Raw genomic sequence first — 25,241 nt, forward strand, 5'->3', positions numbered from 1 at the left:
ATTGACAGGATGTGCTCAGTTCTTCTCACAAACAAGATCATTTAATTACAAAACATCTCTGATGTCTCAAAGGCCATCTCATATTCAACACACCTCAAGCAGAACAAATCAGCTCTATCTATCTGCCTGAGGTGAGAGAGTAACTTAATTCATTACTCTGTTAGTTAACAACATTTCTTCCTATTCACCCACCTTCACAAATCAAAAAAATATGAAAATTATCTTGGACTTTGACTACTTCCCTAAGAAATGAATTACTTATTGAAAAGTATCACTTGGGATGATTAATATCAACTCTCCACTGTCTCAAACTTAGGTGACTCTCCTTAGCCACTTCAATACCATCTGCCTGATAAATCTTGCCAATCATCCAAGCAGAGATGGGTCCCCGTCTCACTTTCATAAAGCATTAGCCCTTTAATGACTTCTTTCTCTGATTAGAAGTTATGATCTTCTCTTTAATCTGCATGACTACATCACCCTGCTGTGAAAGTCTCCCTACCTAAGCAGACTCAAGGAACTTTCAGAAATAAAGAGCCTAAATCAGTGCTATTATCTTGAGGCTCCAGCATACTAGGAAATGTAATATATATATATATATATATATATATATATATATATATATATATATGCCCAAAGAGGAACATAAAGAATATATTATAGTTGCAGTCAAGCTTTGGAATTGATGAATATACTTAACATACAAGTAAATGAGTAATAATTCACATGAAATTTTAAAACCCAAGCCTTCCTGAATGTATAATTCTAGGTTATACAGTCTTCCTGACTTGCCCCCATGACAAGAGCAAGTGGGCCTTTGCATTCACCCGTGTTACTGGGCTGTCCTGTAATAAATAAGGAGCCACAAAATTTTTTAAATGGGTATCAGATGATCACAGAGGGGAAAGAAATTAGTCCTTCCTAATTCAGTTATAGTGCCACTGTCCCTTTTTTCTAGAACAACTTGACAATTCAGATGCTGCTATTTTTAAAAAGACTTGGCAAAATAAAGATATGTCAATCATATTTGTCTGGCAAAAGGACCCAACACACACAGTCACTCCCAGTGATTAAAATAGCAATAATTTCACTTCACTTTCATGTTGGAGAGGAAAAATGCCTTTATCCTCACATACATCTCTTGGCTTTTTGTTATAAAAAACATCTGTCTTCTGTTTCCTGGTGTAGAGATACCTGCCAATGTAACTTGTTTCCAGCCCAATAGCAGAGTCTGATGAGCTCTAAACCCCCCAAAGCAAGCACCTTCTTTAAGAAACACTGGGTTTCCTTCCTCACTCATAGCATTGAACTTAGCAAGCAGCCAGTGGTAATCAAAGGGGCAGAAAATAAAAAGAACCTTCCTCTTGATCTTCACTTCTATCTGCAAGTTCAATCACTGACCTCCAGATATGGTTCATTCTAAAATCCAGATTCTTCTCCTACACAAAGAGAACTATCATTAATAGTAACAGCAAATATTATTCATTTGGCTGAGAAGGAGGAAAATAAACAAACAAAATAACCAACTAACCAACCAAACAAACAAATAACAAAAAACCTCCACCCTACTTATATCCCATTAGGTCACTTTTGTTGGCAACACACACACACCTGCACACACACACACACACACACACACACACACACACACACACTGTCACTCACATTTACTTAGCATCAAAAAGAGATATGTTTTTAAACTCTAGTACTGAAGAGACAATGCTCTATTGTAAAACACATGTGTTACAGCCACACAAACCACAGGCTTACCCTGTGAATAGAAAGAGGAGAAGAAACTCAGCCAAGAGTAAGGGATTTAACAGTTTTCTTCGTAGAATCACAAACAGCTGATTTCAATATAAAAAAATATTATTATAAGGCAGAAGATAAACTATAAGTTTTTCTTGAGCCATAACCAAAAAAGTATTTGTGTCTTAGTGATTCATATTTCAGGACACATTTGTAACTTCTAATTCACACACATACACACAAGCTCAGTTACTTCTTGAAGTTCTCTTTGCTATTGGCCTCATTCAAGAATGTGATGCAGGCGTATGTAGCTTTGAAATTTCTAGATCATCCATCATCCCATATCAACACTTTACCTCCGCAATGTAAACTGCTTTGAAGAATTTTTCATAAATTATCCTTACCTTAACCCTGTGCTCAAAGTCAAGTGCAACCCAACTGTCTTCTCTACAGGACGTGCAATGAATGGTTCCAGAGTCGAAAGGGAAAAGCAGCTGCCGAATGCCTCTATATCTAACGCTGCCTCCTCCTGTTGCTTTGACACTAAGCTTGTGTGCTTGTCATTCCAGCATGAAGTCAAGCAGTTGAGTTTCACATTGTGTCACCGTGCAGTTAAAGCCAAGAAACACACCCTTGTGTTTCTTGCCTCCCACCTACCAGGTTCCGAGCCTGAGCTGTGTGCTACCTGCTCTGTGGGTCACACGAGCTCTCTTTCAGAACATACAAACAAGTTAGAAGACATTAAAAAAAAAGATAATGGTGATATTTAATTGTGCACTGGAAGTTCCAAAGAGGTAATGTGCATTTCCTGATGCCTCAAAGTTCCTAATGTGCAGTGCCTCAAGAAAGAGATTGCCACAGGTGTCAGGATTGAGTCATAGATGTACTGAAGCTATAAGAACAGAGAAACAAAAACTACTGTAGGTCAGCACCTATGGCTCAAAGAATATGGAACACTAGCCTAACCACTGCCTGTGTTGCACAATAGCATCTCAGGTGCTCAGGATACCTACTAGGTAATAGACACAATTCATACTGATCCCAGAGAGATGAAAACAGCAACGCTGAAGAACTATGTATTTTGTACTAACAGGTAGGTCACAGGTTATTTGAGAATTATGATGCTGGCCCACTTAAAATTTGGACAAGGCTCTATCCTAGAAGGGTATGTAGTCAAAGATGTCATTGTAAAGCAATGAAGTGAATGATGACCCAGGGCAAGGGCAGCATCCTGACAGAGTGACCTAAGGTGAACCCTTATGTACTATTGACAGGAATGTAAATTAGTGTGGACATCATAGAAAGCCATGTGGCTATATGATCCAGTAACCCCATGCTATGTGAACATTCAAAGGAAGTGAAATAAAGTAAGTATAAATAATAAGATAAAATAAAAATAAATATGTCAAAGAAACATGTTCACTCATGTGGACTGCTGCTCTGTTCACAGTAGCTCAGACATGAAACCAACCTAAGTAACCTGCAGCACATGAATGGATAAAAATGGGGCAGAAGAGATGGCTCAGCAGCTCATCATGCTTGCTGCTCTCACAGAGGACCACAGTTCAGGTCTCAAAAGCCACATCAGGCAGCTCATAGCCACCTATCATTCCAGTTCCAGGGCATCTGACTCTCCTGGGCCTCTATGAGCATTTTGTATTTATCTAAACATACTGTAGTGCATACATATCCAAATAGAAAAATAAAATAACAAATGAAACATGTGTATGTATCTATACACCTCGAATACTACTCAGCTAGAAAAAAAAATATCATTTACAACAACATGAGTGAACACATAAGATTTCAGGATTCAAGAAGCAGGATAGACACAAAAAGAAAAACATAGTATGATTTCACTTATTTGTGGACTATGCCGAAGATGACCCATAGCAGTTGCGAGCAGCATAGAATCTACTAAAGGCTTTATAGAAGGAAGAAAAGAGAGATAAATTGGGATAAAGACTTGTCTGTGGGTACAAGGTTACTTCAAGTTAAGAAGAATGCCTTTTCATTATCTACTGGAAGGGGAAGAAGGGGCTGGAGAGAAGATTCAGCAAGTGAATGGCCTCATGGCCTAGGTTGATGACCTGAGTTTATTCCTGGTACCCACAAGGTGAATGAAAAGAAATGACTCCTGCAGGTTGTCCTTCAGCTCACACATGCACAGTGTCACACCCCCACACAGACACCCACACACACAAAGGAACACAGTAAAATATTTGGAGAGTAACAGAGAATTACACAACAAGTTCCAACAGCTACCTAATCTGATCTTAGGATCAAATACCAATGTTTCCAAATACCGAATAAATAATTATGTTTAGATTACTCAATTGTGCCAATTCTTAGGAAAAATAAAGACAATACACTCTTCTCTGCCTGGGTCAATAGTGATAAAGTAAGTTAAAGATGCTTGTCACATTGTAGGATGCTTAGCCTTTAGAAAAGTTCAGTGGAAGTACAAACAGCTCTATCCAACACCTTAAATGTTCAGGTCTCGGTGTTCTGAATATAATTTCCATGGCTACCAAGTCTTACCCACACACACAATACTTACACAACTTTTCCCCACTTACTTCTGTTTTCAGGCAAATTCAACACGTAGTGGATAGCAAATGCATTGTTACGTACAGACATATCCGGTAAATCAACTTGCCTTAGCTTTTTAGCTCAGGCTTACAATCTCAGCTATGTAGGAGGCTGAAGCAGGAAGAGTTGTCAATTCAAGGGCAGTCTAATGCAACTTAGCAGCAAGATCCTTTCTCAGAACAGAATATAAAACAAACAAACAAGGCAGGTAGGACCAGAGGGTATAGGTCAGTGGTAGAGCACATCTTAGCATACATAAGGCTATAAATTCAACCTCAGCCCCACCCCACAAAAAACAACCAACAGTAATAATGAAAACCAAAGAGCCCAAATTATGCTGGTTTGTTTTCTATTACTATAATAAACTGCAGGGCCCAAAGCCACTTGGGAAGGAATGTATTACTTAGCTTATATATCTCAGTAACAGTTGATTATTGACTCCTTGAGGCAGGGCAATGGACCCAAGGAGAACAGAGGCAGGCATCAGGGAGAAACTTACTGCTTTGCTTTCTATGTCTTGCTCAGCCTGCTTTTTTATACAACTCAGGACCACCTGCCCACCGGTGGTACCTATCACAGTGGGCCGGGCCCTACAACATCAATCGTTAACTAAAAAAAAATAATAATAAAAAAATTTTAAAAAATTAAAAATTAAAAAAAAAATGCCTCATACATACAAGCCAATCTGATGAGGTAATTCATCAACTGAGATTTCCCCTTCCCGATATGTCTATGCTTGTGTCAAGTTGACAAAATAACTAGCCAGCACAAAAACAAAGAGAAAAGCCCTTCAAAGCTGAGTTTGGCTACAGAGTGAATTAGCGACTAGCTTGCCAAACTTAGTGAGATCCTATCTCAAAATATGAACAAACACAGTCATAGAGTCCTTGTTTATCTGCAGTTGAGATCCTAGATTCCATACACAGCATAGTAACAAACTAAAGGACATACAAAGAAACAAGCAAAACTAAGCAGATTTGTGATCTAGTAGAGACAAGGACAGAAGTTACTCTTGTCTTGGTCACTTGTGTCTCAGGATGTAACTCTCACTTCAGATTCAACCATGGCAAGCAAAGACTGTACTTCTCAGAACATTTTGCACCTAGTTAACATTCATAAACAGCCCATGTACAGTGTATGGATCTATTTCTAGGTTGGAGTGAAAAAAAGGAAGCTTGCTAGCAAGCACAAGCTTTGTTCTTCCCGAGCAGTTGTGTCATTGCTGTAGCTGTCACCTGTGGTGTTCAACTCCAGCATCTCCATTCTTTCAGTACAAACTTGCCCAGAGCCTCCCCAGACGACCTTCTCACTCTGAAGGTCACACCTTCCTAGACTGAACAGACCCTGCTGCTTTGTCGCTGAAGCATGTGGATTATCATTTGAACTACTGAGCTCTCAATCACTAATCTGGTGTTAATGTATTCCCCCTTTAATTATAAACTATATGTGTCTCCTTTAAACAGTCCCAAGAATACAAATACCAAGAGAACAATCCACGGAAGAAAGAGGTGTGTGGGTTAGATGTCATTAACAGGACATAAAAACTACTAAAAGAATGGACCGTATGATGCAGGGGAAAAACACTTGCAAAAAAAATCCGACAAAGATTTTTGTCTCTAAAATATTTAAAGGAATTTTGGATTCAATAAAAGAAAAGAAACTGAACTAAAAACTGAGTAATATCTGACCATTCATTTTATCATAGAAAGTACAGATCACAAATAAACATGTTTAAAAAGGGGGGGGGGCGCTCAATGGGGGTTTACAAATGAGAACAACAATGTTATGCTAGCACTTATTTAAAATACGTCAATCCAAAATGCTAACAGTGCAAAATACAATCTGTGAAGCAACACGAATCTCTCATTGCCAGGCAGCTGCTTCGGAAGGCAGAGTGGCAGCTTCTCCCTGTATGATACTCCCAGACATTTACTCAAATACATTGGGAACTTTTATCCACTTGGATACCTGCACATGAATGTCTATTACCTGATTTGTTCAAAGCTGCCAACACTTGGGAACCACCTTGGTGTCTTTCATTTTGCATAAGAAATGAAGTATGTGCTGACAATGCCAGATCATTCCGTGATAAGAGGAACTAAGCCTTCCAGTGTCAGAGGATAGCTTTGGTTGCCAGTCCTTGGTATATGACCCTTTGTGAGATAAAGTACAAAGTTGCAGTTCCTCTGAACTTAAAGAATGCATGACACAAAGAAGAGACTTAAACAGAATAATGAGTATATTTCTATCATTGTCTCCTACTAGAAGGTCCTTCCCTCTGTCTCTACCACTTCCTCCATGAAGTCTTTTCCTTTGTAATTCCTCCCTCCCTTTCACAGCTGGGACTTGTTCTGTGATTACAGGTGGAGAAGATGAAGGCAAGAGTATGGGGACTAGGGACTCTAGGGAGGGAGATGGCTTGTGTTTGGAACTTGTTCTGTCTCTCTGCCTCCTATGTCTCTGTGGGAATACTGAGATTATACATGCCTGCTACAACACCCTTCTTTATGTGAGTTCGGGGGATTCAAACTTCTCATATTTGCCTGGCCAGCTCTTTATACATGGAGTCATCTTCCGAGCCAAGATCCTGCTTCTCGAAAAAACATCAACAACAACAAAAAAGAAGGCCTGTGGAATGGTCCCAGATATTTCAGTTTTTAAAACATTGTCATAGGGGCAGTGGTGATGCACTCCTTTAATCTCAGCACTCAGGAGGCAGAGGCAGGTGCATATCTGTGAATTCAAGGTAAGCATGGTTCACATAGCAAGGCTCCAGAACAGCCAGGACTACACAGAAAGACCCCGTTACAAACCAACCAACCAACCAACAAGTAACAAATAAAAAGCAGTCATTAATTTTAAATGAATAATTTTATTGGTCTAGCTGTCCAAATCTATGTCAGCTGGATTCCCACAAGTTTGGCATCTGCTACACAGTCTTAAAAGCCTAACCTTTGATGGCAGTCTTCCCAATTCAAGGTTATATTTTCTCTGGTGTAAGATATGTGCAGTCAGCCATATTCTAAAAAAGGTTATAGACAAAGTCCCACAAGTCAACAATTTGTAATTTTAAGTGATTTTATTTGCATTATTTTGGTATAACTATTTTTATGAGTTATTAACTTACCTTCTTAGTGTGGCATTTAAAATTTTAATTTTTGAAAAGAGAGAGAGATAAAAAAGAAGACATGGACATAAATGCATCTGATTAATTGAAAGCAGCCAGTGTGAAAAACTATAGACTCTGTTAGTCTACCAATAGAATTATTTGGAAAAGGTAAGCCTATGAGTATAATAAAGAGGCCAGTGGTTGCCATGACATCAGAAGAAAAAAGGGATAAATAAATAGATGTATGTTTTACATTTGCTAAATATCATTATGATATACTGTAATTGTGGTTACATAACATTACACATCTGTCAAAGGTTAAAGAACTTAAAAAACAAAAACTGCACTAATACTACTGGAAGATCCAGCAATACCTCTCCTGGGCATATACCCAGAAGAAGTTCCAACTTGTAATAAGGACACATGCTCCACTATGTTCATAGCAGCCTTATTTATAATAGCCAGAAGCTGGAAAGAACCCAGATGTCCCTCAACAGAGGAATGGATACAGAAAATGTGATACATTTACACAATGGAGTACTACTCAGCTATTAAAAACAATGAATTCATGAAATTCTTGGGCAAATAGTGGAACAAGAAAATATCATCCTGAGTGAGGTAACCCAATCACAAAAGAAGTCACTTGATATGCACTCAGTGATAAGTGGATATTAGCCCAGAAACTTAGAATATCCAAGATACAATTTGCAAAACACAAAAAAAAAAAAATCAAGAAGAAGGAAGACCAAAGTGTGGATACTTCATTCCTCCTTAGAATAGGGAACAAAACACCCATGGAAGGAGTTACAGAGACAAAATTTGGAGCTAAGACCATCCAGAGACTACTCCACCTGGGAATCCATCCCATAATCAGCCACCAAACCCAGACACTATTGCATATGACAGCAAGATTTTGCTGAAGGGACCCTGGTATAGCTGTCCCTTGTGAGACTAGGCCGGGGCCTAGCAAACACAGAAGTGGATGCTCACAGTCATCTATAGGATGGAACACAGGGCCCCCAGTGGAGGAGCTAGAGAAAGTACCCAAGGAGATGAAGGGGTCTGCAACCCTATAGGTGGAACAACAATATGAACTAACCAGTACCCCCAGAGCTTGTGTCTCTAGCTGCATATATAGCAGAAGATGGCCTAGTCAATTATCATTGGGAAGAGAGGCCCCTTGGTTTTGCAAACTTTATACGCCCCAGTACAGGGGAACACCAGGGCCAAGAAGTGGGAGTGGGTGGTTAGGGGAGCAGGGTTCGGGGGGAGGGTATAGGGAACTTTCGGGATAGCATTTGAAATGTAAATAAAGAAAACATCTAATAAAAAAAAAGAGGAAAAAAATAAAATTAAATTTAAAAAAATCTACAAAGGTCATTTAAAGTCAGGTAATAGATGCCAGAACACATTGAACAGCATGGTAGGAACTGTAAGGTAGGTAATTCAGTTAAGAAGGATCCTTAAATCACCCCATAATTAAAAAGCCAAGTTTCTATTGAAAACATCCAAGAAGAGGGTTTCCCCTCAAGGGCTTCTGTAACATATTCTAGAGACAACATAAATCTCACTTTCAGTTAACCTTGCCTTAGAGCAGCTCTGAATCCCTTGCAGGTCCCAGTAAAGTTATGGAACCTTCATCAGCCTTGGAAATGTTACCCTGGCAGTGTGGCTTCCCAAGTATGATTATGCTACTCTACTCACTGTGAACACAGAAAAGAAAGCAACCCTTTCTGGTTTATGGCAGAGTCACAGACATCTAGTAACCCCAAAACTAATTTACTTTAAAACAAACAAACAAACAAACAAGAGCAACGAACTACCACTACCACACCCGAACCACCAGTGTGGTGAGCATTTGTTTGTAGAGCAGCACTGCTGATGGAGGAATTGACACTTCAGAGAACTTTGGAAGCCCTACAGGAGCTTTCTGATGTCCTTGGCACATCTAAAGAGAGCATCTTGAAATCTTTTCCCCATAGGCTTGCCATTCATGGCACATCTAAAGAGAGCATCTTGAAATCTTTTCCCCATAGGCTTGCCATTCATGAGGACTCTTTACCCGCCTGCATGGCATCCTGTGTTCTCACATCATCTCTGTTCAGCCTTCTGCACCCAATTCTCAGAGTGACAGCCTCAGAAACAAAGCCATACAAGCAAGCTCTCATCCTCCAGTGGATTTTTGTTGGAAGCCCATTTATGGCTGCCATCCTCCAGGGATGGGTTTTGACATATTCCTGAGTTTCCTGGGAGAAAAAAATTTTTTTTCATTTTCTTTAGAAAAGTGCCTCTGAGGTTCTTTGAGGGGTGGCTGTAGGGAAACTGGGGCTTTTGTCTGTCTGCATACCCACTTACACCCTCCTTCCTTTGTCCACCTAGCCAAGCTGTCAAAAATATTCACTACAAAACTTTACTCTGCCCGTACTAGTTCTAGTCATGACGTGAGACAGACAAGCCACAATCTTATAGAGTAAGAATCATAAAACACTAGTACTTACAGTGAAGTCCTTACTTTAACAGGGCCTGCACCACATAGAGTGTTGTCAGAGGAGTAGTCTCTTGTGTCCCTCCCTAGCCCTAACATTCCTTGTCCTCATTTGAACCAGATCCCTGGGTGACTCTCATGCACACTAAAGATTGCAAAACATTAGTATAGGACAGAATTTCTCACCAGCAACATTCTTGATGTTTCAGACTGGCTCGTTCTTTGTTGTGGCAGAGGGGTGCTCTCCTCCCTAATGAATTATTATATGTTGAGAGATATTCCTGGTCTGTACATACTAGATGTGACCAGCATACTTCCTAAGTTGTGACAACCAAAAAATACCTTCACATATTGATAATGTCCCCTGGAGAGAAAAATCATGCTTTATTTCCCAACTAAGAAAGTCTGGTCTAACTCCTCCATTGCTGCTGGGATTGCAAGATGGTACAACCACTCTGGAAATCAGTCTGCTGGTTCCTCAGAAAATTGGACATAGTACTACCAGAAGATCCAGCAATTCCTCTCGTGGGCATATACCCAGAAGATGTTCCAACTTGTAATAAGGACACATACTCCACTATGTTCATAGCAGCCTTATTTATAATAGCCAGAAGCTGGAAAGAACCCAGATGTCCCTCAACAGAGGAATGGATACAGAAAATGTGGTACATTTACACAATGGAGTACTACTCAGCTATTAAAGACAATGAATTCATGAAATTCTTGGGCAAATGGATGTATCTGGAGGATATCATCCTGAGTGAGGTAACCCAATCACAAAAGAAGTCACTTGATATGCACTCACTGATAAGTGGATGTTAGCCCAGAAACACGGAATACCCAAGATACAATCTGCAAAACACAAGAAAATCAAGAAGAAAGAAGACCAAAGTGTGGATACTTCATTCCTCCTTAGAATAGGGAGCAAAATACCCATGAAAGGAGTTACAGAGACAAAGATTGGAGCTAAGATGAAAGGATGGACCATCCAGAGACTACCCCACCCGGGAATCCATCCCATAATCAGCCACCAAACACAGACACTATTGCATATGACAGCAAGATTTTGCTGAAGGGACCCTGGTATAGCTGTCTCTTATGAGGCTAGGCCAGTGCCTGGCAAACACAGAAGTGGATGCTCACAGTCATCTATAGGATAGAACACAGGGCCCCCAATGGAGGAGCTAGAGAAAGTACCCAAGGAGCTGAAGGGGTCTGCAACCGTATAGTTGGAACAACAATATGAACTAACCAGTACCCCCAGAGCTTGTGTCTCTAGCTGCATATATAGCAGAAGATGGCCTAGTCAATCATCATTTGGAAGAGAGGCCCCTTGGTTTTGCAAACTTTATATGCCCCAGTACAGGGGAACACCAGGGCCAAGAAGTGGGAGTGGGTGGGTAGAGGAGCAGGGTTCGGGGGGGAGGGTATAGGGAACTTTCGGGATAGCATTTGAAATGTAAATAAAGAAAATATCTAATAAAAAATTGAAAAAAAAGTCTGGTCTAGAAGATTCTTGCTCAAATCCTCTTAACATTAAAGTATTTTCTCAGGGGGAAAAAGCCACAAATTGGACTGTCAATTACTGTATTAAAGGAAGTTCAATCAAGGATGGGTGTTCCTATTATCAGAAAGCAGTAAACAAACTAACACATTTGGAAGAATGTTTGTTCAATTCCAGTGAAAAATATTTCACCCAGAAATCTTTGTGGCTTAATGTTACAACTTAGAATAAGGGTGAGCTATTGGAACTAAATATAACATACATTATATCAGTGCCTCATGAATGGCTGTCATCTCTGGCAATTATATTTGCATTAGCTACTATCATATAACGGTTCCTTAAAGCAATGTGCTATTGGGCATCTTGATGTAGGTCTAACCTCAAGCAGCAAAAGCCAGTCATGGAGTCATGAAAGGGAATTAATAGAGCTGATAAGCAAAGTCTGAAGCCCGTGGGTGTCATGGGCAATGTTCAGTTCTGGCTGGCGCAGAGGCAGCTTGGGGATTCGAGTAAACAGTGGATCTCTGAGTCTCTGCACCAGGAAACTTGTTTCCTTTCTATTTTCCCACAAAGGCTTTTACAATTATACCCATGCTAGGGTGTAGTCACTTCTGATTTTGACAAATGTCTATGATAAGGTACCAGAGAAGATCATTCGCATTAGGGCTAACATAATGCAGGCAGCAAAACAGCACAAGCTGAGCTTAAAGAACTGAGACTTTGGCTCTCCTTTGAAGATATGACCTGAACTCAGCTGTGTGGAAGGATGGAGCTTGTGGTGGGGGTTATACTTACAAATGGGAAGAGGTCAGCCATCCAGACCTGGCCCCTGGCGCTATAATTCATACATCTTTCTCCAAAGCGCCAGCTGAGTTGACAGATGTGTGATACTTTATCTTAACAACCCAGAGCTAATCCTAATAGAAGACAAGGAACCCAAGGCTCCTGGATGCTTTCTACTAAAACAGTATAGCTTTCCATAGCTGGTTTAACCGATTACAGCTCATGTTTACTGTCTTGTCCTTCTGAGAGTCAGAAGTCTGGATGGGCCTCAAAGGCAGAGTTACAGGACTGAATGGGCCGGGCGAGGCTCCCTCTGAAGGCCCTAGGGGAGAATCACTTTCCTTGCCTTTTCATATCTTCCTGAATGCCTGCACTGCTAGCCTGCAGAATAGCATCTTCAAACCTCCGCACCGCCCCTCCCCTCCTCCCGTCCCTCAATCCTGACCTCTATTCTTCACAGATCTCATCCTCTTGCTTCTGTCTTATGAGGATCTTGTGATCACATTAGACCTGCTGGGTATCAGGTGATCTCTCTAAGCTTTAATTACACCTACAAAAATCCTGCCTCCCAAGCAGAGTAACCTATGCCTGGTTTCCACAAATTAGGATGCCTCGTCTTTTGAAGGCCATCGTTCATCTTACTCTTATGCCTTTAAGACCTGTCACAAGGATATGTGACATTCGTAAAAACAAGCTACTTCAAAACTGACACAAGCTAGAGGAGGAAAGAAGAGAAATAGAAGTTTCTACAGGATTACCAGGTTTCAAATTATTTGAGGAGGGAACAGAAGATTGTCATCCGGTTCTCAACACAGGGTGCCCGTTAGGGACCCTTGAAAACTTCATTAAAAGCTACAATGATACATAACTATAGTTCATACAAAATACTCAAGATTGAAGTGAAATTACAAGGTCAGGGTCCCAATCTCCACAAATTCTTTTCAGTTAGGCTCGGTAGGCTCAGGATGCACATTTTCAAGGTTTTCCAAAGGGGACACGCTGAAGCCCAAATTCTAGAATCAAGACCATTCACTTAGAAAAGCGAGTTCCAGCATTTCCATATGGCTTGGTGAACATTATTTAACTTTGCCTTGTTTCCTCCTAAGTGATGATATGAGCCAAATGACTTCATAAATCCAAAGAAAAAGACAGAGGAAGTAAAGTTCTTAGCTCACAGCAGGTGACGCCTGCTGTAATAACCTGTTTTAACTTCAAACTCCTCAAATCTCTCCAGAGAGACATCTAACCTTCCTCAGATGGGGAACCAGGAGATTGCTTTGGCTACTAAGAAAAAGACTAGTACTGTTGTACCTGTCTGCTTTCAGAAGTACTCACCCCTATGTGAGGGGGGGGGGTGTAGATTTGGGCGCAGGGCTGGGGAGTTTCCCTCATCCTGAAATGTAAATGATATTAGAAGGAAGAAGAAAACACAGGCCTGTAGCTGCAAGTAGAAGAGTCTGTGGGATGTGTGGTTGCTCTGATAGTGATCAAGGCTTGGCAGCAAGGGCGGTGATTCTGAGCCTCGCTGCGTGTGCAAAGCATCAAGAAAGCCTATCGATCCTGAGTGTCTAGTCCCTGCTGTGAACCAAGTAAATCTAGATCTGGGATAAACCCCAAAAATAAACCTTTTATTTCTCTTCTTTTCTTCTTTCTCCTCTCCTTCCTTCTTTCCTTCCTTTCATCCTTCCTTCCTTCTTTCCCTTTTACTTTCAATTTCTGCCCTCCCACCCATCCTTTCCTTATGATTTTTCTGTTTTGAAATCTCCAATACTCATCGAAATTAAAACCAGCCAGGTCCCCTTATGATCACTGGTATCTAAGCACTTGTTTTTCTTACCAATTGAAACACCAGTTTATTTTATTTTTTAAGGATTTATTTATTTTTTTATTTATATGAGCACACTGCAGCTGTCTTCAGACACACACGAGAAGAGGGTATCGGATCCCATGACAGATGGTTGTGATCCAACATGTGATTGCTGGGAATTGAACTCAGGACCTCTGGAAGAGCAGTTGGTGTTCTTAACTGCTGAACCATCTTGCTAGCTCTGAAACACCATTTTAAAGTTGGAGACAGCTGTTTCACATTTGAGCATATTTGTGTATGTATGCTACTCATTGTTGCGTGCTCTCTCTCTCTCTCTCTCTCTCTCTCTCTCTATCTCTATCTCTATCTCTATCTCTATCTCTCTCTCCCTCCCCTTCCCCCCTCCCCTCACCCAACCCACCCTGGGTGTGCATGTTTGGTAACATACAGGTCTGGCCTAAGATTCTCTGTTCACCCACTCTCATAAAACACCAGTGAAATGTACAGTAGGAGAGCCCCTTCTGTGTCACAATTTGAGATGGTGTCAGGGCAAGAAGGAAGGCCAAGGGCTCCTCCACTAGTGCAGCTCTTTATTCTGAGTTTCGCTCTAGCACTCACCATAGGATTCCAGATACAACATCAAACCACCAATTAACAAGGCAGTGGCCAGCGTGTAGAACATGTAGAAGCCTGCGTGGGAAAACAACATTTTTCAAATGTGTCGCATGCAGACTTCTTGCAAAGGGATCCAAATCAGAGTTGGCATGCTGGCTTAAACTAATATTATGCATCTTTTTTTTTCTTTAAAAAAAACTTTCATTCTACATATGGATGTGAACTTTCTTAAGTAATAGAAATATTTGGGGGCCTAGGAAAATAAAAAAAAAACATTTACTGACTAAAAGTAACCGTAACTCCAAAGTCAACACAAATCATGTAAACTGTTCAAATGTAACAGGAAGAGTGCCTGCTGAAACAAACCACCTCACAAGCATGCGCATGACACTGTCATTGCTCATTCCATGCTATTATAGTAGAATACCTGAGAGTGCATAAGTTATAATTAATAAGAATTTACCCCATCATCATTTATTCCATGCTATTATAGTAGAGTACCCGAGAGTGCATAAATTATAATTAAAAAGAGTTTACTTGGGTTTGGTGACTTGGGATCAGGATTTTCAGAGGCCAGGAGCAATATCTGTCCATGCCATCATGCTATGTTACAATACAAAAGAAAGGCAAGCCATCATCTGCAAGGCAGTGAGCACAGGGCAAGCGTATGGCAAGCTAATCATAACTAACCTCACCCACAGCACTGCCATTAATTTGATCATGAGGACATAACCTAACTATCTCTTAAAGTTTCTGCCTCTCTTACCAGGGCAATACATATTGGTGAGGGAGTATTCAACCCAGAGTAAATAATCATTACTACACTGGATATTTCTTTTGGTCCAGCACACCCACACACCCCACCACACACACATACACACACACTATGTCGAACAATTTTACCTAGTATGGTGGTTTGAATAGGTTTGACCTCCATAAATTCATGTTTTTGAATGCTTGGACATAGGGAGTGGCACTAATAGAGGTGTGACCTTGTTGGAGGAAGTGTGTCCCTGTGTTTGGAGGCCTCCTATGCTCAGGCTCTGGCAAGTGCGGAAGATAGTCTCCACCTGTCTGCCCACAGGAGACAGTTCCCTTCTGCTGTCTGTGGACTCCTGAATTCTGTTATGCTGCCATTCTCCTGCCTTGATGATAATGGACCAAACCTCTGAACCTGTAAGCCAGCCCTAATTAAATGTTTGCCTCTTTAAGAGTTGCCTTGGTCAAGGTGTCTCTTCACAGCAATAGATCTAACTGAGACAACCAGTTTTCTCTATCCAAACTAAAACCTTCTGAAAGTTTATTTGGCATGTGCCATCTCCTTTCTCCCTTAGCCTTGTGAATTAAAACAAGTTGTTTGCCACCATCATGATCCTAAATATAAACTGGAATTCCAACTGAACTCCAAGAGCAAAGGAATGTCATCTGCAAGCCATATATAGATATACAGATTAGATGTAAAGATATAGATAAATATAAAGATATATACATATATGTACTGACATACCTAGGCATTTTAGAGATGGAAATGCAGAAGTACGGTATTATGTTTAAAAAGTGGCAGACATACAACACAAAACAAATACATAAACATAGCCACAAACTCCAGAATTGTGCCTACATAGTGAATAAGGGCAAAATACTCCTTATGGGATATATATCAATTAACAAATGAGAAAAACAATAGAACTTAAATTCTATAAATCCCAAATGAAATTAATATATTTGGTCAATCTCAATGAAAGCAAACATACTGATGAGGAACAGTCCAACAAGAATCACCTAGAATATTCCTGTCAAAAACAAATCTGAGTGTGACTGGATTATGTATGTGATAACCAATCTACAGGAAATCCAAGGTCAAAGGAGTATGTTCAAGAATATCATGAAAATGCAGTCATCGAAATCTAGATGATGCAATATGCTACAATCAAACTGGTATTTTATTTATTTATTTTTCTTTTTATTATATATTTTCTTTATTTACATTTGAAATGTTATCCCCATTCATAGTTTCCCCTCCAAAATCCCCTATATCCTCCCCGCTCCCCCTGCTCCCCAACCCACCCACTCCCATTCCTGGTCCTAGCATTCCCCTATACTGGGGCATAGAAACTTCATAGGACCAAGGGCCTCTCCTCTCATGACCTACTAGGCCATCCTCTGCTACATAAATAACAAGTTCCACCATGTGTTTTCTTTAATTGGTGGTATAGTTCCAAGGAGCTCTGGGGGTACTGGTTAGTTCATATTGCTGTTCCTCCTATGGGGCTTCAGTCCCCTTCAGCTCCCTGGGTATGTCTCTGGCTCCTTCATTGGGGACCCTGTGCTCCGTACAATGGATGACTGTGAGCATCCACTTCTGTATTTGCCAGGCACTGGCAGAGTCTCGAAGGAGACAGTTATATCAGGCTCCTGCCAGCAGGCTCTTGTTGGCATCTGCCTAGTGACTGGGTTTGGTAGTTGTTTATGGGGTGGATCCCCAAGCTGGGAAGTCTCTGGATGGTTGTTCCTTCAGGCTCTGCTCCAAACTTTGTCTCTGTAACTCCTTCCATGGGTATTTTGTCCCCAATTCTAAGGAGGGACGAAGTATCCACATTTTTGTCTTCCTTCTTCTTGAGTTTCATGTGTTTTACAAATTGTATCTTGGGTATTCTAATTTTGGGGGCTAATAGCCACTTATCAGCGCGTGAATATCATGTGTGTTGTATTGTGATTGGGTTACCTCACTCAGGATGATATCCTCCAGGTCCATCCATTTGCCTAAGAATTTCATGAATTCATTGTTTTTAATAGCTGAGTAGTACTCCATTGTGTAAATGTACCACATTTTCTGTATCCATTCTTCTGTTGAGGGACATCTGGGTTCTTTCCAGCTTCTGGCTATTATAAATAAGGCTGCTATGAACATAGTGGAGTATGTGTCCTTATTACAAGTTGGAACATCTTCTGGCTATATGCCCAGGAGAGGTATTACTGTATCTTCCTATAGTACTATGTCCAATTTTCCGAGGAACCAGCAGGCTGATTTCCAGAGTGGTTGTACCTGCTTGCAGTCCCACCAACAATGGAGGATTGTTCCTCTTTCTCCACATCCTCACCAGCATCTGCTGCCACCTGAATTTTTGATCTTAGCCATTGTGACTGGTGTGAGGTGGAATCTCAGGGTTGTTTTGATTTGCATTTCCCTGATGATTAAGGATATTGGACATTTTTTCAGGTGCTTCTCAGCCATTTGGTATTCCTCAGTTGAGAATTCTTTGTTTAGCTCTGTACCCCATTTTTAAATGGGCTTATTTGATTTTTCTGGAGTCCAGCTTCTTGAGTTCTTTGTATATACTGGATATTAGTCCCCTTTCATATTTAAGATTGGTAAAGATCCTTTCCCAATCTGTTGGTGGCCTTTTTGTCTTATTGACCAAACTGGTATTTTAATGATGGGTAACTTGTTGCTATTTAAGTAAAGACAGAAACCATGAACCACAAATCTATTCCAAATTATAAATGTGAATTTAATGTATGGCCTTTATTTGGATCCCAATTTACACAAAATATGGTTATTAATTTCATGAAGATTATAATAGCATATGCCTAGTTTGTAAACTGTATTTTCATTGATGCACATTCATTGCACATGGTACTGGGTTTCATAAAGAGATTTTAATGCAAATATGTAATGTACGCTGGCATAGTTCTCTCTTCCCCTTCCTCACTCTTTCCCTCTCTGATCAGTCTCTTTTGTTATCTTAGACAGTCTTGCTTCTACTTTCATGACACACATGCACATACTTGCTTTTTATGTATCTATGTAAAATCTAACATACACAAATAAAAAATTAATAATGATTTGATTCCCTTAATATAATAACCTCCAGTTAAATGTATTTTTTCCTGGAAATGACTTTGCTCTTCTTGAAGGCTGAAAAAGTACTTATACAAACCCCCTCTTGTTTATTCATTCCTCTGTTGACTCAGACTTAGGGTGGCTCCCTAATTTAACCACTGTGAACAATGCTGCAATAAAGTTGTCTAGGACTCGCTTCTCTGATCTGTTGATTTTTTTTTTTTTTTTTTTTTGGACTGTCATTCAGAGCTGGAGCAGTTGAATTCTCATCTTAGTTTTGATTGACCAGTCTCTGAGAGGGCCGATTTTGAAACTTTTCTCATACATTCATTAACCATTTGTACTTCATCACTGGAGAACTGTGTTTGTTTCATTGACCCATTTATTGATTAGATTATTGATTTACTATCACTTAGTGTTCTGAGTTCTTTGTGTACTCTAGATGCTAGTCCTGTATCGGATATTGAATTAACAAAGATTTCTCTCTCGCTTTGTAAGCTGTCTCTGCGCAAAATTAATTTTTCTTTGGTTCTACGGAGTTTTATTTTGTATTCAGGGGTTCCCATTTCACTCACTCTTGGCATTACTTCCTAATCGACTCTAGTTGTCTTCCCTATACCTATATTTTTAAGTATTTTCTCAGATGGTTACAGAATTACTGGCTTCACATTAATGTGCTTTAATCTATTTGGAGTTGATCGTTGTGCACGGTGAGAGACAGAGATCTAGTTTTCTTTTACAGGGAGTTCAGGTATAATTAGTTCTTTCAGCAAAATGTGTTTAAAAGGCCATACTTCCTTCAATATACACAAACTTGGTATCTTTGCCAAAACTTGGGTTGTTATAGCCCTATAGCTTCATATCTGGGTTGTATATTATACTTTATTGATCTACACAATGATATATCCTGTCTTGTTCTTTTTGTTCACGGTTGATTTGGTTATCTGGAATATTTTGAACTTGTACATGAATAAGATTACTCCCCCCCCCAGACTGACATTAGGATTTCGATAAGGATTACATTGAATCTGTAGATTGCTTTTGGTAGAATGGCCATTTTGCAAAATACTAATTCTTCCAATCCACAAGTATGGAAAATATTTCCATCTTCTAGTGTGTTGCTCAATTCCTTTTATATCTGCTTATGCTTTTCTTTAAAACTGGGAAGGATATAAGGGTTGGAAGAACAGGACACAGAGATCTGGATTTTGAGCATAGGAACTGCTGGGCCTGAGCGGCCTGAGCTCGAAGTGGACTTTTCCGTTATTTTGTTTGTTTGTTTGTTTTTGTTTTTTGGTTGTTGGTTTTCTCTGTGTAGCTCACTCTGTAGACCAGGCTGGCCTCGAACTCAGAAATCCACCTGCCTCCTCCTCCCAAGTGCTGGGATTAAAGGTGTACACCACCACGTTTCCTTTGTTTTTTACCTTCTACCTCGACCTACTCTGTATCCTTCCGCCTCCACAGCACCTGCACGGTTCTTCATTACCGTGTTTCTCAGTCACAGCATGTTGACATGACCTCTTGGATCCTCCATCTCTTCTCACTCGCCCAGAGCTCCTTGTTCATCTATATAACTAAGCCGTCTTCACTCAAAATGTCTTACCAGTCAAACAATGCCAGTTATGTTAGCTAACAGCCTTGCAAAAGCACCAGCACGTTTCTCAGACTCGCGTGTTCCGTCCTCCCTGCTCTCATTTCCTCTCTATTGTGAGAGGCTTAAGCAAAACTCCCTTTTAACCTCTGCACGCTGAGTCCAGGTTGGACACCATAACAGAGCATATGTCACAGGGGAGAGGAAACTCCATTCAACAAACAGGAGCTTTGTGTTTAGTGTTTCCATTCCAAACTCCTAAGAAGGAGTTTTTGACCCTTAGAAACCCTTGGAAATCGTTTCTGTGGGTAGGTATGCTCTGCGGTGCATAGCTCTAACATATTTGTTCACATTGGCTATTTCCTTGTCGTGTTCTACATGATTTCTGGAAAATATCATTGATCTCATCACCTGAAATTTTTAATATGTAAGGGTATTCCATTTACAGATTAAATAGTTGAGAAAAGTAGTTTTACTTCTGAATGAGAGAGAGAGAGAGTAAGATAGAGGCAGACTCATAAGCTCTAATCTCCTTAAAACTCAAGTTCAAACAAGAAAAGATAAAGAATTTCACAGCCTGCCACAGAGAATGCTTTGCCTCCACTTCAAACTGAGGATTCTGATGGACGCATGCTGTCTTCTGTCCTACATCCTCCCTGTCCTATTAGCCCACATTTAAAGACAGAATTTGCACCCCACCACTACCACCACTCTTCATTTTTGATTATCATGATCTCACACCGTAGGTATGCAGGTTCAGTAAAATATCTTGAGGGCCTCGAGAATGAACTAAAGGAACAAGGAACAATTAGTGATTGCTTTAGGAGTTCGGGGTCAGGAACAAGGGCAAACTCCTGAGGCAATCCTCCCTTAGAGCTAGCTGCCTTTGACACTGATCTGAAATGTCCTAAGAGAGTGAGTAAGCGCTCTGTGTAGACAGCTGTACAGGAAGTCACTCCCGGTGGTTAGCACTTGTTACCACTGTGGATACCTAAAGGCAGAGCAGTGGTGTTTAACAATAGCAACAGCAAGGAAAGCAGAGGTTGGGGATTTAGCTAGGTGGTAGAATGCTTGTCTACCAAGCCCCTGGATTTGGTCCCCAGTACCAAAGAATAGCCACAGGTTACTCAGTGAAGTATAGAAATATTTCATGTAATTTTAGCTTAAGTATGTCCAACATATTTCATGTGTGATTCAATATTCCAATTTCACGAAGCAGGCTGTGTATTTCTCTGGGATTTCTATATTGTAATAGCTCAGTATGACTTCTCAAGCAATAACCAGCATCTCTTACTCATTATCCTAAGTTGACTTGACTACTGGATATTTCAACATGTCAATTTGAATGACCCCATTTGTTATGAATCATACCCAGGCTATTTCTTATCACTAGCTAACCCTTTCTTTGCCTCACTTGTACAATGAGATTGTCCAGTATACAATGACTGAAATGTTGTTGGTACCATCAGATAAAATGGATATTATTAGGCCAGGGTTTCGTTGCCAAAGGCCACATAAATTGGGAATATGTCTTTTTCATCAACTATTAAATACTAAAAGTATATCCCTAAGTTGCAGGATGGGATTAGATAGGATCCAAAAGATCTGATGATAAAACCTCCATATAACATATATTAAGGCTGATATTGTTGGTTAATAATGATTCTCCATGCTTCTAAAATCTTCAGAATTATTAGTACTCTGGCACCAAAGCCATTAAACCATTGTTGTATCCTGGATCAAAACAAGTATAATAAGGTCCAGCTTCTTAAACTGTGCAACACTGCCATGGAAGTCATGGAATGGCACACAAAGTTTGTGCCAAACTCATTCAGAGTCAAAGGGTTTTTGAATGCCCAATGACCAAAAATTAATTAAAAGTAGCACATAGAATTAGACTAAGACGTTTCTGGAAGCTTCTGTCTATGTTGCATCATAGGACTCCACTACACCCTTTATTCTGAACTGGTCACAAGTGCACGTAACATAGAACCTGCTGTCATGTGACTCAACGCCGATGGACATTGCCACACTTCAGCTCAGATTCAGCACTGCTGATTTGCTGTGAATTATAATGGGTCTTTTCACTGTGTGTGCCAAGTTTTTCTCTTATAGAAACACGATAGTTAAGCACAGTAAACAAAGACCTTTAATGTTTTCTTACTGTCATTCCCCACTATGCAAGGATCAAATAAGTTTGTATATTTTTGACTTGCTGCTGTGTTAGAATCTTTGATTTTTAAAATTTCTGTTTGAGTTGCTGACTTGTCATTTTAAAAAAATAACTATTAAATTAAATTTAATTTGGGATTAGGCAGGGTCTCCAACAATTAATGGAATGGTCCCTGTACTAGCTAGTTTTGTGTCAACTTGACACAGCTGGAGTTATCACAGAGAAAGGAGCTTCAGTTGAGGAAACGCCTCCATGAGATACAACTGTAAGGCATTTTCTCAATTATTGATCAAGGGGGAAAGACCCCTTGTGGGTGGTGACATCTCTGGGCTGGTAGTCTTGGGTTCCATAAGAGAGCAGGCTGAGCAAGCCAGGGGAAGCAAGCCAGTAAAGAACATCCCTCCATGGCCTCTGCATCAGCTCCTGCTTTCTGACCTGCTTGAGTTCCAGTCCTGACTTTTTTCAGTGATGAACAGCAATGTGGAAATGTAAGCTGAATAAACCTTTTCCTCCCCAACTGCTTCTTGGTCATGATGTTTGTGCAGGAATAGAAACCCTGGCTAAGACAGTCCCAAACACACTTCTGCCATTTTATACTACATATTTAGACGGAGTGGCATACTTAGCATTTGAGAACTATGAAACCAAAATATTAACTTTGAAAAACAGTGAAGCTATTCAGTGTCCTGCATTATTAAATATTTAGGCAAGACATAATTTTTTAAAATTTGTATTTAATGTGTATGGGTATTTTGTTAGCATGTATGTCTATGTACCACGTGCATTCAGTGCCCATGGAAACCAGAAAAGGACATCATATTCCCTGAAACTGGAACTATATAGATGGTTGTTAGCTACAAAGTCGATGCAGTATTAAAAGACAGAGAAATTAAAGGTTGGAAAAAATAAATAACTTAGCAGAAAAGTTCCCATGGCCTGTTTAGTGGTGCAGCTGGGATTTGAATCTGTCTGGTGATTCTGGAACCTGAGCAAACATCATTCAGCCAGCCAAGAGAAGGACGTGTCCTCAGCTCTTGAGGACAGGGAAGATAGATGCCAATATGTCTGATCCAGGAGTTAACATGGGACAGGGACCATCCCGTCTAGAAGTTAAGCTTTCTTGTCTGCTGAGCCTCGGCTAAGGAAACTAGCTGCAGGCCATTCTTCTCTAACTCCCTGAAAAGAAGGGTGAGCGTGAAAGTGCAGGAAATACGACTCCTCCTAGCACCCTGATCCCATGCCAAGAAGTGCTAGAAACAGCTTTGGAGAGAGCCAAGTATGTGTTTCAATGGTATTTCAGCAAGGCTGAAATGACAGTCACACCCGAAATGTATGAAGGGAGAAAGAAGCTGCAGATGAGGAAAGCTATCAAGTATTTATTGCAGATACTCATTTCTGAGTCAGACTAGCGTGGTAAGAAGAAGGCATGAAGGGACTAATGTGCGTGCTAGGTACTGACCACTTTGAAAGAAGAACACACTGGTCTGAGGAATTTACACCATTGAGGCTGTGCTCTGTGGTAGCTCTGCATGAGAAGAAAGGGGAAAATAGCCAGTTCACATCCCAGCCCCCAATCCTTACATCCCGCCTTTCTTCTCACCACAGCACAAGTTCCAAGTAGTCAGGGAGCCTTGTGTGGACCTATCAGCGCCAGCACCGTGAGTTTTCCCACTGCTGAGGACAAGCAGATGTTGGATGAATGACACAATAAATAAATTAATAAAATTAAATTCTCAGTGCCATGTTCATAACCTACAGAGGGGAGTGTAAGTCATGTAGTCCTCTTAAATTCTCAGTAGCCAAGTGAACTTAAGCTTACTAAATAAAACACCCATTCCACCTGGATACATCCTGATTGTACCATTTAAATATGTGACCGACAGAAAGTAACTGCTAATAAAGCAGCTGGCATTCTGTTTTCCTCTAGAGAGACCGTTTCCACAATTCTGGAGAAAATAAGATTGCAAAGTGGAAATAAATTTAAAAGTAAGACTTGGTCTTCTATGAGAACATCAGTGTAGGAGGGAAGGAGGGCAGCTGAGTGTCTCCTCAGGAACCAACCACATCTGGCTTTCTTTAGGAAGACTTTTCAAAACTCAAAAAAAAAAAAAATCGGTGCCACCTCTCCTAGGGGAGCAATGTCCCGGAAACATGAGTCATGAGCAAAGTAGAGGGAAATTCACACTCGGCATCCAATTAAGCATCTCACAGTTCATGTGTTCAGTAGCTGCATGTGGCTAATGGCCACTGAACAATTCCGGATACCAAATGTCTACGACAAATAAATAAGTGGGATAGAGAAAAGGAAGGAAAGGGAGGAAGAAAAGGAGATGCTGGTAGCATCCTTAGTTCTATTCTCAGCTTCCCATCAGTCTCGACACTGAGACACTGAGTTGTGAGACCTACCTTTATCTATAAAGACACTTGTTCGAAGATGCCGTGCAACTTCACATGTCATTGGAATGAAAGGAGCAGAATGTACACTGCAATATTCTCTTCAGCATCACCTGCATTCGCAGCAGCCATTCACAAGTTTACTGAAAACAACGGTGAAGCTACGTATGACAACCAGGTGACACATCCCAGATCTCCTGCAAATACTGCTTTGAATGCCACAGATGACTCCTCCCTTCAGTGGACATGTCCTCCACTTCTTGAGTGGCCCTCCATTTCTGCACTCAACTTACTAAGAACAAAACAAAGGCTCCACCTGTGGCTCCCCAAACAAGCTTCGACATCCCTTCCTGAATCCAGCTAGCATCCCTTCTCACCTTCACCCAAGTAACATGTGCCCTATTCAACTCAGCCCCACAAGGCAAAGGAAGAAGAGGAAGAGAATGGGAAGGAAAAGGAAGAGGGGACAAGGGGAAGAGAGTGGGTACAAACACTTTCCTTTGTCCAAGAATCGTGTCACTGCAGAACGTTCTCGGATCCTCTCTCAAAGGCGAATCTCCCTTTTCTTTATTCTCAAGGCACCACCACTTATGTG

The 25,241-nt window shown here is 40.5% G+C and overlaps 1 protein-coding gene across 6 annotated transcripts in view; it reads right to left on the reverse strand.

The window, feature by feature from the left end:
* Positions 1–25,241, reverse strand: part of Tmem45a (transmembrane protein 45a) — an 81,273-nt gene that overhangs the window by 24,390 nt on the left and 31,642 nt on the right. For 2 of the 6 annotated variants that reach the window (XM_030249196.1, XM_017317086.1), the window contains exon 1: positions 2,154–2,330. The exons of the other annotated variants lie outside the window; for them this stretch is intronic. The gene's annotated coding sequence lies outside the window, so the exon portion shown is untranslated. Of the gene's footprint in view, positions 1–2,153; positions 2,331–25,241 lie in introns of those variants that run through there. 6 annotated transcript variants of the gene reach the window in all.

The sequence above is a fragment of the Mus musculus genome, chromosome 16, assembly GCF_000001635.26.
Source record: "Mus musculus strain C57BL/6J chromosome 16, GRCm38.p6 C57BL/6J".
Classification (NCBI taxonomy): Eukaryota; Metazoa; Chordata; class Mammalia; order Rodentia; family Muridae; genus Mus; species Mus musculus.